Source organism: Papaver somniferum, chromosome 5 (genome assembly GCF_003573695.1).
Source record: "Papaver somniferum cultivar HN1 chromosome 5, ASM357369v1, whole genome shotgun sequence".
Taxonomy (NCBI): domain Eukaryota; kingdom Viridiplantae; phylum Streptophyta; class Magnoliopsida; order Ranunculales; family Papaveraceae; genus Papaver; species Papaver somniferum.
This window is the reverse complement of record NC_039362.1, coordinates 35899683-35915241: the sequence shown is the minus strand read 5'-3', so window position 1 is coordinate 35915241 and position 15559 is coordinate 35899683. Positions and strand designations below refer to the sequence as shown.

The 15559-nt window shown below is 35.4% G+C and overlaps 1 long non-coding RNA gene across 2 annotated transcripts; it reads right to left on the bottom strand.

Annotated features, from left to right (window-relative positions):
* Positions 1-2665: 2665 nt before the first annotated feature.
* On the bottom strand, positions 2666-8898 carry LOC113277367. 2 transcript variants are annotated; one of them, XR_003324878.1, is made up of 8 exons: positions 8728-8898; positions 7141-7321; positions 6383-6458; positions 4642-4741; positions 4479-4536; positions 4281-4336; positions 3679-3829; positions 2666-2829 (listed from the first exon to the last, which is right to left on the bottom strand). It is a non-coding gene; the product is annotated as an uncharacterized LOC113277367 (long non-coding RNA). The 2 variants fall into 2 exon arrangements; XR_003324879.1 differs by having other exon boundaries at positions 4316-4336.
* Positions 8899-15559: the final 6661 nt, after the last annotated feature.

The following is a 15559-nucleotide window of genomic DNA, read 5'->3' as shown; positions in this document are numbered from 1 at the left end:
CTTATGCACATATGTGTTACCACACAATGCTTATATCCATTATTGGTTATATTGACATAAACTCTCATTCCAACTATTGAAACATTCTTAGAGGACGTTATATAGTTGTTACACTATTTCTCGTCAAAGCGATTTTCATAGTGATTGAAACATTATGACTTTCGTCATTAGGTGAAGATAAACCCGATCAAAGCGAAACGCTTTACCAACACATGATTTCGAGATATAGATAAGCGAGATATACTTGGCTCGAAATATCAAATGTGTATGATCCAGTCTATATAGCCTACGACTTTTGTCTCATAAGAAGTAGGAGATAGAAGAGATAGACTTTTGAGTGATAGATAAGTTCAAGTCTCCACATACCTTTTTGTTAATGAAGTTCCACGGTTCCTTGAGTAGATCTTCGTCGTTGTATGATGAATCGCCATGAAGTCCTTGAGCTCAACTACACTTTTTTATCCTAGTCCGAGACTTAGCTATGTAGACTAGAAATCAAAACTCATAGTTTTGATCACTAACATTGACAAACATGCTTGATATAGCAACGCATGCGAGGTCGACCGAGCTATGCTCTAACAATACCTAGAGATTTACATACCTCGAATGTGTTTTAGTTTCCTCTTTTGCTATTAATAACCTATAAAACACCTCTATGCAGATGATAAAAAAAAGTAAGGAGATAGTGGAACTCCTTGCCTTAGTCCTCTAGAATGAGTAAAGAACTCTCTTAGAGAGCCATTCGACAGGACTCATTACATGCGGTTGACACACATTGAGAAATCAATGTACACCAATAATTGTTGAAGCCAAAAGCTTTCAGAGTGGTTAGTAAAAAGTCCCAATTGACCCTATCAAATGCCTTTGAAATGTCAATTTTGGCTCCTAGTCCACCTGATTTTTTTTTTCATTTTTTCAAATCATGAATCAACTCATAAGCTACCACTATGTTGTCGGTTGTTTGACTAGAAGAAATAAAAACTGACTGGAGCGGTGAGATCAATTTTTCAAGATGAAGTTTTAATTTTTTCCAAGAAGTTTGGAAAGGATCTTGTATGGGGTATTATTAAGCCTCCATGGCTACGTGTAATTAATTAGTTTTAAATTAAAGGAATATCCTATTTTTTTGCTCATATAAACCATAGAGATAGTTTTTCCTGAAAAACAGCCCACTCTGAATCCTTGAAAAAATATATGGTCGACCACATCGTAGATGCACCGTTACTAAGCCCTATTGGTTCGAAATCACTTTACGTTTTAGAACTTTTTATTTATTTATTTTTGGAATTAAGAAAAAAAAGGGTTTCCTTTAATTTTGGGCTTACAATTTTAGTTTTAATTTTTTTCTTTTTAAATTGGAGCCACTATTTGACCTCCAATTGGTTCTTAGTTATGCTTGAAAAAACTCACGAAAATGCATCCGGTGTTGGAGATTTATTTAGTTTCATTTGTTTGACCCCTTCCCATACTTTATTTGTCGTTGTTTTTTTTTGAAAAGAGCTCCATTTCCCATGTCTGTCTTAACAACAGTAAAAATTAGAGCCATTTGCTCATCATCCTGCAAAGTAGGGGCTGCAGTAAAGATATTTGCAAATTGACTTTTTAGCTCTTCAGATTGTTGTTAGTGTCAGTTGTACAAAACTCATTTCTAGTCTACTAAAGTAAGTCCTGAACTAATATTAAAGCATGCTAGTTAAATATCAAATATCACTGAATGTTCTCGAACATCAAAATTGAAGGACAAACAAAGACATTTGCTAAAATATCGTCGACACATTGTCGGCCGAGGGTTGGACGAGCTTCCAAGAAATAGACGATGCTTGACCAAGCTTATTAGGACGACCGAAGGGAGCCCCTTTAATGTTCAATAGGGAAGACAAAATGTAGTCCGTTTGTAACGCTTTTTTTTTTAATTTTTAATCGCAAAAATTGAACGCCCATTAGTTTTCTTTCCATGAAATTGGATCGACAATAGGATAGTCAATAACCACGACTACGGTTAGGCGCGCTCAAAACGATCGGAAGTCGAACCGATTGACGATACTTCCAGCGTGAAAATGGCAAAAAACCGTCACCTATACTTTTAATTTTGATCTTGACCGTTGATTACCAACAAAATTCGGCCATCAAATCTAAAGTGGTGTTGTTATCTCAAAATTGTTACAAATAAGTGTTACAGAATTGTTACATAATAAGTATTATATAAATATATTACACTTATAATTGTTATTAAACAACTGTTACAAAAATTGTTGCAAAAGTGTTACAAAACTGTCACAATAGAAAGAAACTCTGGTCATCCCCGCACTGCTGCAACAGTAATCTAATCTGGGAAAAATACGATTTGGTCCAAAAACCAGTCCATAAGTACGGTTTAGTCCAGTCCGAGTCAACTAGGTACAAATTAGTCCAAAATATGGGAAAATACACAAATAACCCTTATTATTTACAATTTAGTCCAAATATTTGCAGTTTAGTCCACAGTGACTCATAATGATGTCAGCTATTTTAAATAATATAAAAATAATTTTAAAACGATTTATCTTTTAAACCGCTCGTCCAAAACTCACAAACTTTATATATTCGGAAAGCTCTTTTGATAGCTACAAAAAGAGTACCCATATGATTATATAATTTTCAGTTTTTTAAAATTTTAACTTTGGCTTCATTATTTGACGTGTACAAAAAATATACATGCACGAATTTTACAATCATTTTTTTACATGTGCACCACTTTGTACACATCTACAAACAAATGTATGAAATTGGTCATTCATATCCACACATATTTTATCATCAGAATTACACTGGTCCACCAATATGACACACCTGCAAAACATGTATGAAACAGTTTATTCATAATGACACACAAATTTATTTTTTTATGGAAAATACACTGGCACATCAATATGGAAACTCAGATGCACTAGTATATACACACCTACCCCATATTTTATAAACATAACATGGAAACTCAGATGGATTTGAACCATCAACCTCCACAAACCTTATGATATGCTTGGACGCTCTACCATTTTGAGCTTGTGAGTCCCTAAATTAGATGCATAAACAGGTGTACAACTATGTACACATCAACTTGCGGATCGCAACATAAAATTTCTAATATAACTTGAGTTTGAACTTCATCCACATTAGTTGTAATTTCTTCTATGAATTGAAGGACTTTCCTTCTATTCTCTTCATGGTAATGTTCATCAGCATCACTAATGTTCATCAGCATCACTAATGCAAGTTTAACTAATAGTAGCACTAATGTAGGTTTCGCTATACTACTGTTTTTTACAACGGCGACAGAATTATCTGTCGCAGCTAATGTGTTCACTATCACTGATCTGGTTTTTCTGTGGAGGCCTGAAGGAGTACTAATGCATAAAAACTATAACAATCAATATCTACTCGTTTGGTTTTCTAATCAAAGCTCAGATCTGTATCTCAATCTCGAATTAGTCGCTCCTAGTTGTTCTGTAAAATAGTAATAGTATAGGGACGAATCTAAAGCTAAAATGATACAGTATGTCTGAAATGTAATATACTGGATCCGAAATATTACATGTCAATCCAACAAACAATTGGCCATCCTGAGGTTGCAGGGAAACCCTCCCTTTCAATCTGATCAACATACCTTAGTCAGTAAATTACAAAGCTAGAGACACTTACATCTGTTTTCCTTAGCGCGTTTTTCCTTGTCAGCAGCTCCACTATTTACTTTTTGCTCACTCTCAGCTTGCTAACTCTCCTCTTCCTAACGAACGAGCTCTTCATCCTTTTCAAACCAACAACCTCTTGATATGCTACTTCAACTATATTACTGTAAAATGAAATAAAAGAGTGGGTTGATGACAGTATCCCTATTATAGCAAGGTACATAACGATTAACAGATGTACAACTATGTACACGTTGATAATCAACATGTGTAAAATTATGTACACATTAAGAATCAAGATGTGTACAAGTATGTACACATTTTATACCTAAATGATCCTATCTTTCCATGTTTACCTTAATCAACAAGCAACCTGGAATATAATAGCACAACAACGAATAATACCAACCACCAAGTAAACCTTATTCCAATTTCTCTTGTACCTAGACCGGCAAGGAGATGAGTGATAGCATATTATATTTCAAACTCGGAAGTTTGAAAATTATCTTAATTGGAATGATTTAAGTCATATACAAGAGCACAAATGTTGATAAATAAATAGGCCACATAAAATGAATTGACCACTCAAGGTTTTGATTAACTACTCCGACTTACCGTTGATAATTGAGTATAATGTATAATAGCCATACCTAGGGGAACAAGCAATGAACCTGCAAAATATTGTAGCATAACAAAATTGGCAGGATTTAAAATGACGAAAAATACTTGAATATAATTTCATTGTCCATATGAAAAAATACATAAACAAAACAAGATTCAGGTTATGATATTGAACAATAGAAATGCGGATACCTTGAACCAGCAGATTGCATCACGAACATAGTGGGAGAAGGCTAAAAAGAGAGTGCATCTGTACAGAATAGACCAACTTCCATTAGCTTTTATGAATTTTCTCTCAACAAGAAGGCCAAGAAATTTTGCTGGTGACCAGTCAGGTGGGATTTAGGGTGCTTACTGACAATAGTTTCCCAAAGGAACATGGTGATATCATCAGACCCCAATACCAGTCTTTCAGGAGCACTTCCTCTCATTTTGCTATTCCTCTCAAGAGAAACCTAACATACAATTGAAGCAAGGTCAGTGGGAAATATAAAACTGCCATTACAATAGGGAAAATGCAAGGACCCATTATCGCCAAATTTTTTGAGAGTTTATAAAAGACGAGCCAAGTGTCAACATATAGGAATGAACAACATGAAGTGTTTCTCCATAATAATTAAGCAGGATATTTCCTAAGGTAGTTATGTTAATCAATAAATTTGAAGTCAAAATGAATTTCAACAGGTGCACTCCTTAACAATCAATAGGTGTACGCTCATGTGTACATTGACGACCAACAAGTGTATAACTATTTGCACATTAAAAATAAACATGTGTACAATTATGTAGCATTAAGAACCAATATGTGTACAACTATGTGCACATAATCAACATGCGTACAATTATGTACACATTAAGAATCAATATGAGTACAACTATGTACACATTGATAATCAACAAATCTTAAACCTGTGATACTCGGTTGAGGCATCAATTTCTTATTGGGACAACAATGTCTGCTTGCAGTCAAGAGTGCTAAGGCAGTACATGCGGTTACAAGAGAAGCAAACAAAAAAAATTAAATAACTAGAAACAAAAGGTAACTCAGCACAGTACTCCATAAGCTTATTTACTCAAACATAAGCTTATGGAGTCAATTATCCACATGTGCACCAATTTTTAGACCCTTTCTATTTATCCAAGAATAAACTTATAGAGTCATTTTATCCACATGTATACCAGTTTGTATACCCTAGTTTTACGCAAGCATAAGCTTATAGAGTCAATTTTTTTACATGTTTACCAGTTTGTACACCCTAGTTATCTATGCAACATAAGCTTATGGAGCCATTTTTTCACACGTACACCCTAGTTATTGATGCATGCATAAGATTATGGAATCAGTTCTCTACAAGTGTACCAGTTTGTACACCCCATTTATCTACCCAAGGATAAACTAATATTCATTTTTCCACATGTGTACTAGTGTTTACACCCTTATTTTATGCAAGCATAAGCTTATGGTATCAATTTTTTACATGTGTACCAGTTTGTACACCCTAGTCATTTGTCCTGATGGTAAAGTTAGTTTGGTAGTTTCTCCATTCCTCCCAAAGTTAGTTTGGTAGTTTTTCCTGACAAAGTTTAAAAACATAGTTAGTATACACCACAGAATATGAAATATCCAAGATTAGAAAATATGAAGCTCCGAAAAGTTTAAACTGAAAATTTCCAATGGTGGCAAATCATTATTGTTAAGCAGAATAGTCTGTGCTGACAACCCACGAAGCTGACTGAATAATTTCCCAAGTAAATGGATGTACATCGTTCAGAACGGTCTCACATGGACAGTGATCTTAAGCCACTCCACTCAATGGCTGGTGATTGTAAGTTGGATACTCACTAATTTTCTACCATGACTAGCACCATTAAGCCAATCGACTAGCACAATTTGATAGAACTACATAGGTAGGGCAGCTACCACAATCTATTTTATAGAATTGAGATTTTTTTCAGTGTTTTTTCTCCCTAAACAAACTGAATAGAGCTATTTTTTAAAAAGTTCATAAACCTATTCGAATTGTTAATAGTAACACTAACATGGCTCAAACAACTAAAACTATAACACAAATAAAAGATAAAATGAATTCACTTACCGAGCAACAATGCACAACTGATGTTGTCAGTGCCAAACTATAACATAATGCATGGAAAATTCGGCTTGAACCAGACCTGTAGAATACAAATAAGCAAATGGAAATCAGAGGATATGTCATAGTTAATATACACCACACAAATTCAAATATGATTATATAAAATATGCAAGAGATAATCAAAAGATAATATCTAAAAGCAAAGGTAATTTGCAGTTACTAAGAGATCCTCAAACAAAAAAAAGAAGAAGAAAGAGGCGCAAATAGGTTAGTAAACAAACTAGCAACACCCAGGTTGACTTTCTTATGATTCTTACATGAACTCCACTGACCGGTTCAGGGTCATGTACAAATATTAGCTTTGTGACCATAGCAATAAAATGAGCACAAATCATAACACTAAGAGGCCAAGTTTGATCCTAGTTAGCAATTGTTGCCAGTTATCCTACAATAAGATCAGTTAGATGCATGCTGTCATCATCAAACAGATCTCATCAATAAAAAAATAATTAATGGGTGTACAACTATATACACATTAAGAATCAACATGTGTACAATCATGTACACATTAAGAATTCAATACCAAAATGTGCATAAACTGGTTGTTGGAGTCAGTGGTATTGAAGATGTACCCTGTTCGGGTTCCGTATTTTACTAGTCTAGGGTTTCTTTTTTTGGATTTTGAAATGGTTTAAGCTCTTGTTTTTACAGAATAAATAAAATTGAAAAAATGAATCAAATGATCAAGAAGAAGCGTTTACTTTGTTTTTGGAGGATGTGTAATGAATTTTTTTTGTTTTAAGATGGCAACAATCCACCGGCCACAAATTGTGCCGTGTGCATATAAATCTATGCCCGTGTTCCGCGGCCGCAAGCTGTTTGTGTACATTTTATAAACCTTGTACCATGTGACCTGGGGGGATCGAAGCTTTATATCTCTGCCTGTAATGCAAAATTATTAGATTCAGTTCATAGTTTCTGTTCATGTCTTCTAATACAATTCAGTTCATAACTATTAGAACAAAAAAGACATGTATTAAGGGGAACCATTAGGGTCTGCCAAGATATATTTCTTGTGAAGAATGCATGTCAGTGAGAATGGAATGAAGTAAAATGCAGTCAAAGACTTAATACTAAATGCTCATACGGCTATTCCCCGTCAAAATCCATCCAGTTCTAACATTCTATAAGAGAAAAAGGTTATACCAACTTAAAATATAGGTAACCACGCCACAAGTCTGACACGGTTAACGAATTTTCATGCTAGTAACAGAAGAAAGTCACTATCAAATGTCAGGAGTTGTTGGGTGAGCCCTAACAACCACAGTTGAGACACGACTGAGTGTTACATCATGGATTAAAGATTTGCTTAGCTATCATATTTTAAGAGTTCATCAAGATACTACAGAACACATCTAAGTCTTTGGTCAATCGAACAGGGATAAAAATGAAAAGTGAAAAGAAAACATAGGATCACTTTCTGTAAAAGAGCTCAAATTACTTAATTATATACTCCCTCCATTTCCAAAAGACAGTCCGCTTTGACTTTGTCAAAATATTAAGGAGACCGTAATACTTTACATGTATACCCTAAGTTACTTGTCTAATTTATTTGGATAAAAATGTTAGTAATAAAACTACCAAAAATTGTTATGTGATTGTAAATATAAAAAAAAAAAAGCTAAAAGGAATGAAGGATATATTTGTTTCCTTAATTATACAAATCTCATTAATATTTTAGATTGGGCCATTAAGAAAGAATTTATGAATATAAAACATTAAGGGTATATTAGAGAGTTTATTGGAAAAATATGACTATAAACAGATGCTGGACACAATTTTGAAACAGACCAAAATGGAATAGAGAACGGTCTTTCAGAAACAGAGGGAATACTATCATTGAGCATACACAACAGAACACGTGAACTACTCGAATTCAAAACACCCGACAGTAAGATGTTTGAGAGTTGTAATTGCTATCCATACTTAACCTGACAATATACGATCTAATTCAAAACACCTGAAAGTAAGATGTTTGAGAGGTGCTTCCTCTACGAACAATCTTGCTGTGAAGTTAGAACAAAACTTAATTTACAAACTATTTACTCTAACAAAAATGACCTCTAAAATAAATTGAGCACATGAACTGAACTTAGGCGTCTTCTACTAGAATATATTGCACGTATTGTGAGAAGCATGTCGTACCCAAAATCCTCAAGCTCTCTTTGAAACCGAAATCCAACAAAATTTTATCAAATTTCCTTCAAAGAAAAACTCAAATCTCGCAACTAATCTTAATGGGATCAACTGATATAAATTGAAGATGTTCACCGACGGAAATTTTATACCTTAACACCAATCTGTAGATCTGTCACATCCTTGTATTTAGAATAAGCTGAGAAATGCTAAGACCTGCCACAGAATAGACATAATTAGGTTTTTGAAATAAAAAAAAAATCGTGAAATCAATTTCGAAATCGGTAAATTAACATTTACATCAAATTACATAGTTGAATAGGTTATACTTATCTTTCAAATCGCTTTAATTGTTAGCATACTCGAATTAATTTGTTGAAATTGTATCAAAATCAACTGCTCCCATCAAGTTAATCTTCAAGGCTAGGTACTGATGGTGACGATTTAAATTATTTAAGTTGAATCGTAGTCTAAATGTGCTTGTTTGACCATCAGATTTATGTTTTGATATTGAATTTAGGTTCAGACGTCGTGAAGATTTGGTTTTAGGATTTTTTTTCTTCGTTCGAGAGCTGTCTCGACAGTGGAATGGAGGAACAGAAACTGGATTAATCCAGGAGAACTAAAGATGGGTATTTTTGTCTTCAGAAAAATTAGATTTGAACTGAATCGTCAACAAATGGATCAACTCGTTTAAAATCTGGTGAATTTGGATCTCCTAGTACTAGGCTTGAGAGGGCAGGACTAGGGCGTCCAAAGCCCAACAACTTTGGGACTAAACGTAAATTTCTACATCTAGTTATGATCGGCTTAAATTGAATCGATCGGTTCAACTGGAACCACGATGAGCAAAATCTCAATTTTGAACATTTTCACGACCCATTTGCCTATTTGGATATTCCAGTGAAGGTTAGTAACAGGAAAATGTGCCCATTTGTCCACTCGCGGTCCTTGTTATTTTGGCACATGGTAATAATAACATTACAAGCTACCTAATCTAATAGTTGACTACTTTTCCATTTATTTTCTCTTTTTATGACTGTAGGAGTTAAATATCGCACACGTTAGTAATCAAGCGAAGTAAAGAATACAACCTAAGCGAACAACATCACACACAGCAAAGTTGAGATCACGCGCCGGATGATGTCAGCAAAGTCACGAGTAAAGTGTGGAGAACTGTGCGAAGAGGTATGCTATGCGAAGATGAGCGATTGTATATGAGCGAATGTGTCGCATAGTGATCCCGAAAATAGTGGGTATCTTAGCTGTCATCCACTATGTAACATTCTATATAAAGGAGGGAGGTCATTACTTGTGAGGCTCTAGGATAAGTCTTGGTCAAGAAATAGAGAGAGAGACAAAAAGTGAATCTAGGTTTCAAGTAAAATTGTTGTAATACTTGAATCTATCTTGTAAACATTCTCAATATTCAATTACCCAAATAAGAATCCATAATGATCACTTAGAAATTGGATTAGTTTGAGTGGAGTGTAGTTGTAAGAAATCTTACAACTACATTTTTGGCGCTAGAAACAGCTTTAGATAATTTCTGATGGTATATCATAGACTTTAAGGAAAAAAGTGTGATCTAAAAATTTAGAAATGGTACGGATCGAGTCTGTTGTTGAACAAGGAAGTACAACTAGAAGAAGTAACAGAATTGTTGAACGAAGACGAATTACAAATCTTGAGCAACAAGAGGAAAGAGTGGAAGAACGTCAAAGAACAGAAATTCCAATTGGATCTCAGCGAGAACAATGACAGAATAATGATATGGATTATGATAGAGTGAGTATCCATACTGCAATGACGGATTCTATAGAGGAAGGACAGAGAATTGGGAACGAAGAACCAATTACAGCGAGTGAAGGAAATATGACGATTGCAGAGCTTAGGCAAAGATTACCAATTGAACGAAATAGATAAGAAGAAGAACGTGCGAATTTAACCCGTCAAAACGATGATTTACGAGAAGAGAATCTTAGACTACAAGAACAAAAGTCAAGGAGTGCTGCACGTTCAAGGTCACGATCAAGTAGAAGTTCCTCCAGATAAAGTCAATCTAATCGAGGAAATGATAGGCGAAGACAACACATGGAAGTCATTGAATAAAACTCGCAAGAAAATGAAAATTTGGAAGATCAAAGGGAAAGGAGACGTATAATTGACTTAGCAACTAATCGGTATGAACATCCACGGGAACTTCTTCATCGCGCACATATTAATTTTAAAAGGGAAGAAGAAGATCCAAGGTAAGGACAAATGATATTACATGGAAAAGAAATATTAAGAAACGAATATGAGCGCGAACGAGAGACTGCACGTACAAGAGATAGACAGAGAAGAAGGGAAGAATTAGAAGAGAGAGAATTACAAAGCGGATTGCGTCATATTGATAATCGGGTAAGGGGACGCGAGCGTCATCGCATAGGTGATATAGATCAAGGTCGAGTTATACCACAAGAAAGATAAATATCAAGTCATCGATATGATCGCACAGACAATGAACAAAGGCATAATAGAGTACAAATTGAAGCAAATAATGAAAGGCGTAGGAGAAGAAGAGAAGAAACTGAACAACAGGAGATACAAGAGGCAATACGCCAAAACAATCATGAGAATAGATTGAGACAAGCAAGATTAGAAAGACCCATGCGAGAGGATTTGGATCAATCATTAAGTGGAGAAATTCTTAAGGAGATGGCAGAATTAAGAGAAACGATGACTACAAAAAGAAATGATGGAAGAAGACAATTAGAGGAAGCAGTGGAGGAAGCTGGAAAAAATCCATTTACAAAAGAAATTCAAAGAGCACCGATACCATCCAAGTGCAGTTTCCTGGAATTTACAAGTATATTTGATGGAAGTGTATGTGTGATACAACATGTGAAAGCTTATGCAAGATCTTTATTGCGGTGGGAAAATTATGATGCAGTAATGTGCAAGTATTTTGTTGCAAGTTTAGCAGGTGAAGCTTTGAAGTAGTTTGAAGGACTACCTGTAGAATCCATTGGTTCTTTACATCACTTACAAAATGTCTTTTTGGGGCAATACATAAGTAATAATCTATCCATACCAGGAATTGAGACAACATTCGGACTTCGCAGAAGAATAAATGAGAGTCTACGTCATTTGACGACACGTTGGAGAACCATGTGTAGTGAAATGGGAAGATGGGTGGATGAGCGACATCTTATTCTTGCATTCATTAATGCTCTCTTTGCAACCGATTTATTATATACCCAAATCTTCAGAATAAAGGATACAATAACAATGACGGAGCTGCGCGAATTTCAAGAAGAGTACATAGAACTTGAGGAAAAGAAAAGAGATATGGAGTCTTACCCAGTCGCAATATCTAATTCGAAAGGTGGAAATACAAGTTTACTTCCGAGGTTGACAAATGTTGTTGCGAGTACATCGCAGGGAAATCAAGAGAGGAAATGCAGAGATGGAACAAAAGATGGTAGCTATGGGCAGTACAGATCAAGCAGAATTTGATAAAGAGTATAGAAACAAGCAACTTCAAAATCGTGGAGGTACTGATACAATTCAACCAGGAAGTTCTGCAGGACAAGAAACGCGTTATAACAAGAAAAATGGAAGAATAGTGTGGGAACATATAAATTTACCAAAGTTAAATATTACAGTGGATAAAGTATGCGAAGCCGCTCTCCTAATGGATGATATTCCAGAATCACATAATATAGGCGAAGAGCCACCACCAGGGAGGAGGAGCAAAGAATTTTGTGTCTACCATAGATTCCATGGTCACACAACAAGCAATTGTAGAAATGTGAGGAATATTATATTGCGAATGGTTGAGCAAGGAAAGTTGGACCATTTCTTACTAAAACAATCAAGGAATTTACCACCACCACCACCTCAAGGAAACACATATGCAAAGGAGAAAGACAAGAATACATATGTTATTGAAGTGGGCGCGAAGGCAAAGAATTTATATTGTAACTCGATCATACACTCGTTCAAAAACATTGAAGATTTTCATGATAATGTCTTAAGTCGAGTCTATGCAAGAGATGCTGAAGGAAGGGAAATTTTTAACCTGGCAAAAATATCACCCTTGAAAGAATGGCAAAAGCAGAAAATCTCGTTCAGTGCAGATGAGGTACCAGGAGGAGGAGAATCACATGAATGTCCACTGGTGGTGCGACTGGGAATTAATCCGAAGCCATTGGGAGAAGATGGGGAAGAAAATGAGAAAAACACCTGGGCAATAAATATAATACTTATAGATACTGGAAGCTCTGTAGATATTATGTTTTATCATACATATAAAACCATGGGTGGAAGGGATGATGAGTTAATCCCTTCAACATACAAAATCTATGGCTTTAATGGTTCTGCAAATAAACCAAAGGGAGAAGTGACTATGCGAATTCTTCTACAAAATTTACCAACAGATATCACATTCTGTGTAGTGGATGTCGAATCGCCTTATAATGCTCTCATTGGAAGACCTTGGATGCATAGTATATTAGATGTTGCATTAACGTTTCGTCAATGCATCAAGTTTCCTTTACCTCAGGGTGTTGGCATTATAAGAGGAGATACAATTGAAAGTAAAAAATTCCAAGAAATTGATATTGATAAATGCGAAGCAAGAGAATTCAAACGACGGAATTGGAAAACACATGCAGTGCATAGTCAAAGAGCAGAGAGACTAATGGTTGATGCGGTGTACGAAGTGAGGGAAACAAGTATGCGAAGTGTTGGAATAGATTCTTCTGCGAATAAAGAATGTTAATAAAGATTAAAAAAATTTCTATGAAAAGAAAAATCATAGAGGCAAGATATCAAAAATTGAAGGGTACAATGACTTTCGCACACATCCAATTGAATGGTTATGCGAATGAATATTCTGGAAAACATATGCGAATTTAAGAAGATTCAAGAAGTGCCGAAGACAAATGAGTAGAATGAATAGTGTATCTGATTTTCTTTGTGCAAGATGATTCGATAAAAGCATTTATGTACTGGGATTGTACGAATTAAAAGATTGGAATGAGAAATTTCAATTTCATATGGTAAATCCATAATAAGAAAACAAAAAGAGAAATCTTTATAATAAGACCTTTATAAAAGGCTACAGAAAATGATATTTATTATCAGATTGGCTAGGAATCTGAATGTGGAGTGCACCTTAGTTCGCTCATATGCAAGAGGCAATATAGTAAGACCTATCGCACGTCATAATTCGAAATACCTAGAAGGCATGACTCAAGGGAAGGCTACACCGACCCCGAAACTTGAGTTGTGGAGATTTGGGGTGAGAATTAAACGATAATGCCCATCCGGGAGAGATACCTTAAATTTTCAGTCTAAGATAGTAATCTTAGATTGAGAGCCTAAGGTGAGAAAGGCTCTCCCAAGGAGTGCAGAAACTCGATCAGGGCGCCGAGGTACACGGTTGAGTCAACAGTGCCCGGGGCGTCTGGAGCGTACCTTGCCACTCTTGACAAGTCCTTACTATGATGCACTCGGTCCGACGATACCCCACTTAGGGTGCGATCTTGCTGCCATAAACCCTATAGGTAGTGTATGCGAGACTGCGAAATCAACTGGTTGTTGAAAAACTGGATGGGAAGAGCCATAATATTAACCCGATAGAGGTAAGCTTCCTTGAAGGGGCAATCAGGGGAAGATAAGGACGACACCCTCCATTAGGGAGTTGAATTGTGTCAAAAGTCGTAAATGTCACAAGACTTGTAACTCGTACGAGTATTAAGACTTGTGATATTTATGCGAATTAACCTGAAGAGGAAATAATACAAGAAAATGATAAGACGAGGTCAATGGGTTAATACACTATGGTGTAAAAATTGCCTGCGATTTCGTCGCACATAAACAAAGGCAACGCAAGACCTTTACATAGGAAGGAAAAAATAAGACCTCATAGGTAATACAAGAAAAGAAATTATTCATAAGGTTACACATACGCTCGTACCAAGAGAACTTTTTAATAAAGGATAACAATCATATTTGGTCTATCAAGATATGACAAATAGCAAGAGGCAAGAATGAGAATGCAAAGGAAGTGTTATTTGCCCCATTTTGATAGTCTTATATGCATTTGAAGAGGTTATAAATATGAAGCGAAGAAAAGAAGAATTATATTAAAAAGATGAACGAATTTACAAGAATTTACAACAAAAAATTACAAGAAGAAGAAACAATCAATTTTCATCTCCCTAATTTCGCTCAGTCTCAGAATCACCAATTTCTTCCTCAGAATCTTCTTCTCCATCAGTAACTTGGATGTCAGGAATGGGTACATTTTCAGGAATCACTGGAAAGCTGTATTTCGACAAAGGAATACCATTCTCTAGACAAACTCTTTTAACAGCAGCCTCACGAGAGCGATTAGCATCGTTACTATTGTTTTGAACTAAGTTAAACCAATTTTCCTTCAATTGCTGATACTTTGAGTTACGAATGGATGATTCTTCTTCTTTAGCAGCCAAGCGAGTTTCTAACTCTGCAACTTTCTTTTGATACTCCTTCTCTTTCTCTGCGAAGCATCGATAAAAGAGTTAAAATAACAGAATTATTCTTAAAGAATATGAATGAAGATCAAAGAACAACAAATGACCTTCATAATTTGAAATAATGTCTGCGACCAGTGTAGAATGCTCAGTGTGAAGGCTAATATTTACACCTAAATTATTTCTAGCATCATTCAGAACTCTAGCAGCCCAATTAAACTCAGCTTCACTTTCTATAAGGAGTTGAGATCGAATTAAGTTTCTTTCCTAAATAAGAGTATCCCTCTCACGAAAAGCTGAATCACGTTCTATTTTAACTTCAATAATGGATTCTTGAAGTTGTTCTAGTGCCTTCGCACCCCTAAGAGCGATTTCATCTTTTTTTAATAATAAGTTTGTTCTTCTTCGCCTCCAGTACTTGAATTGCTTCTCTCCCCTCATAAAAACGACGTTTAAAATTATTGGCAGTGGATAATGC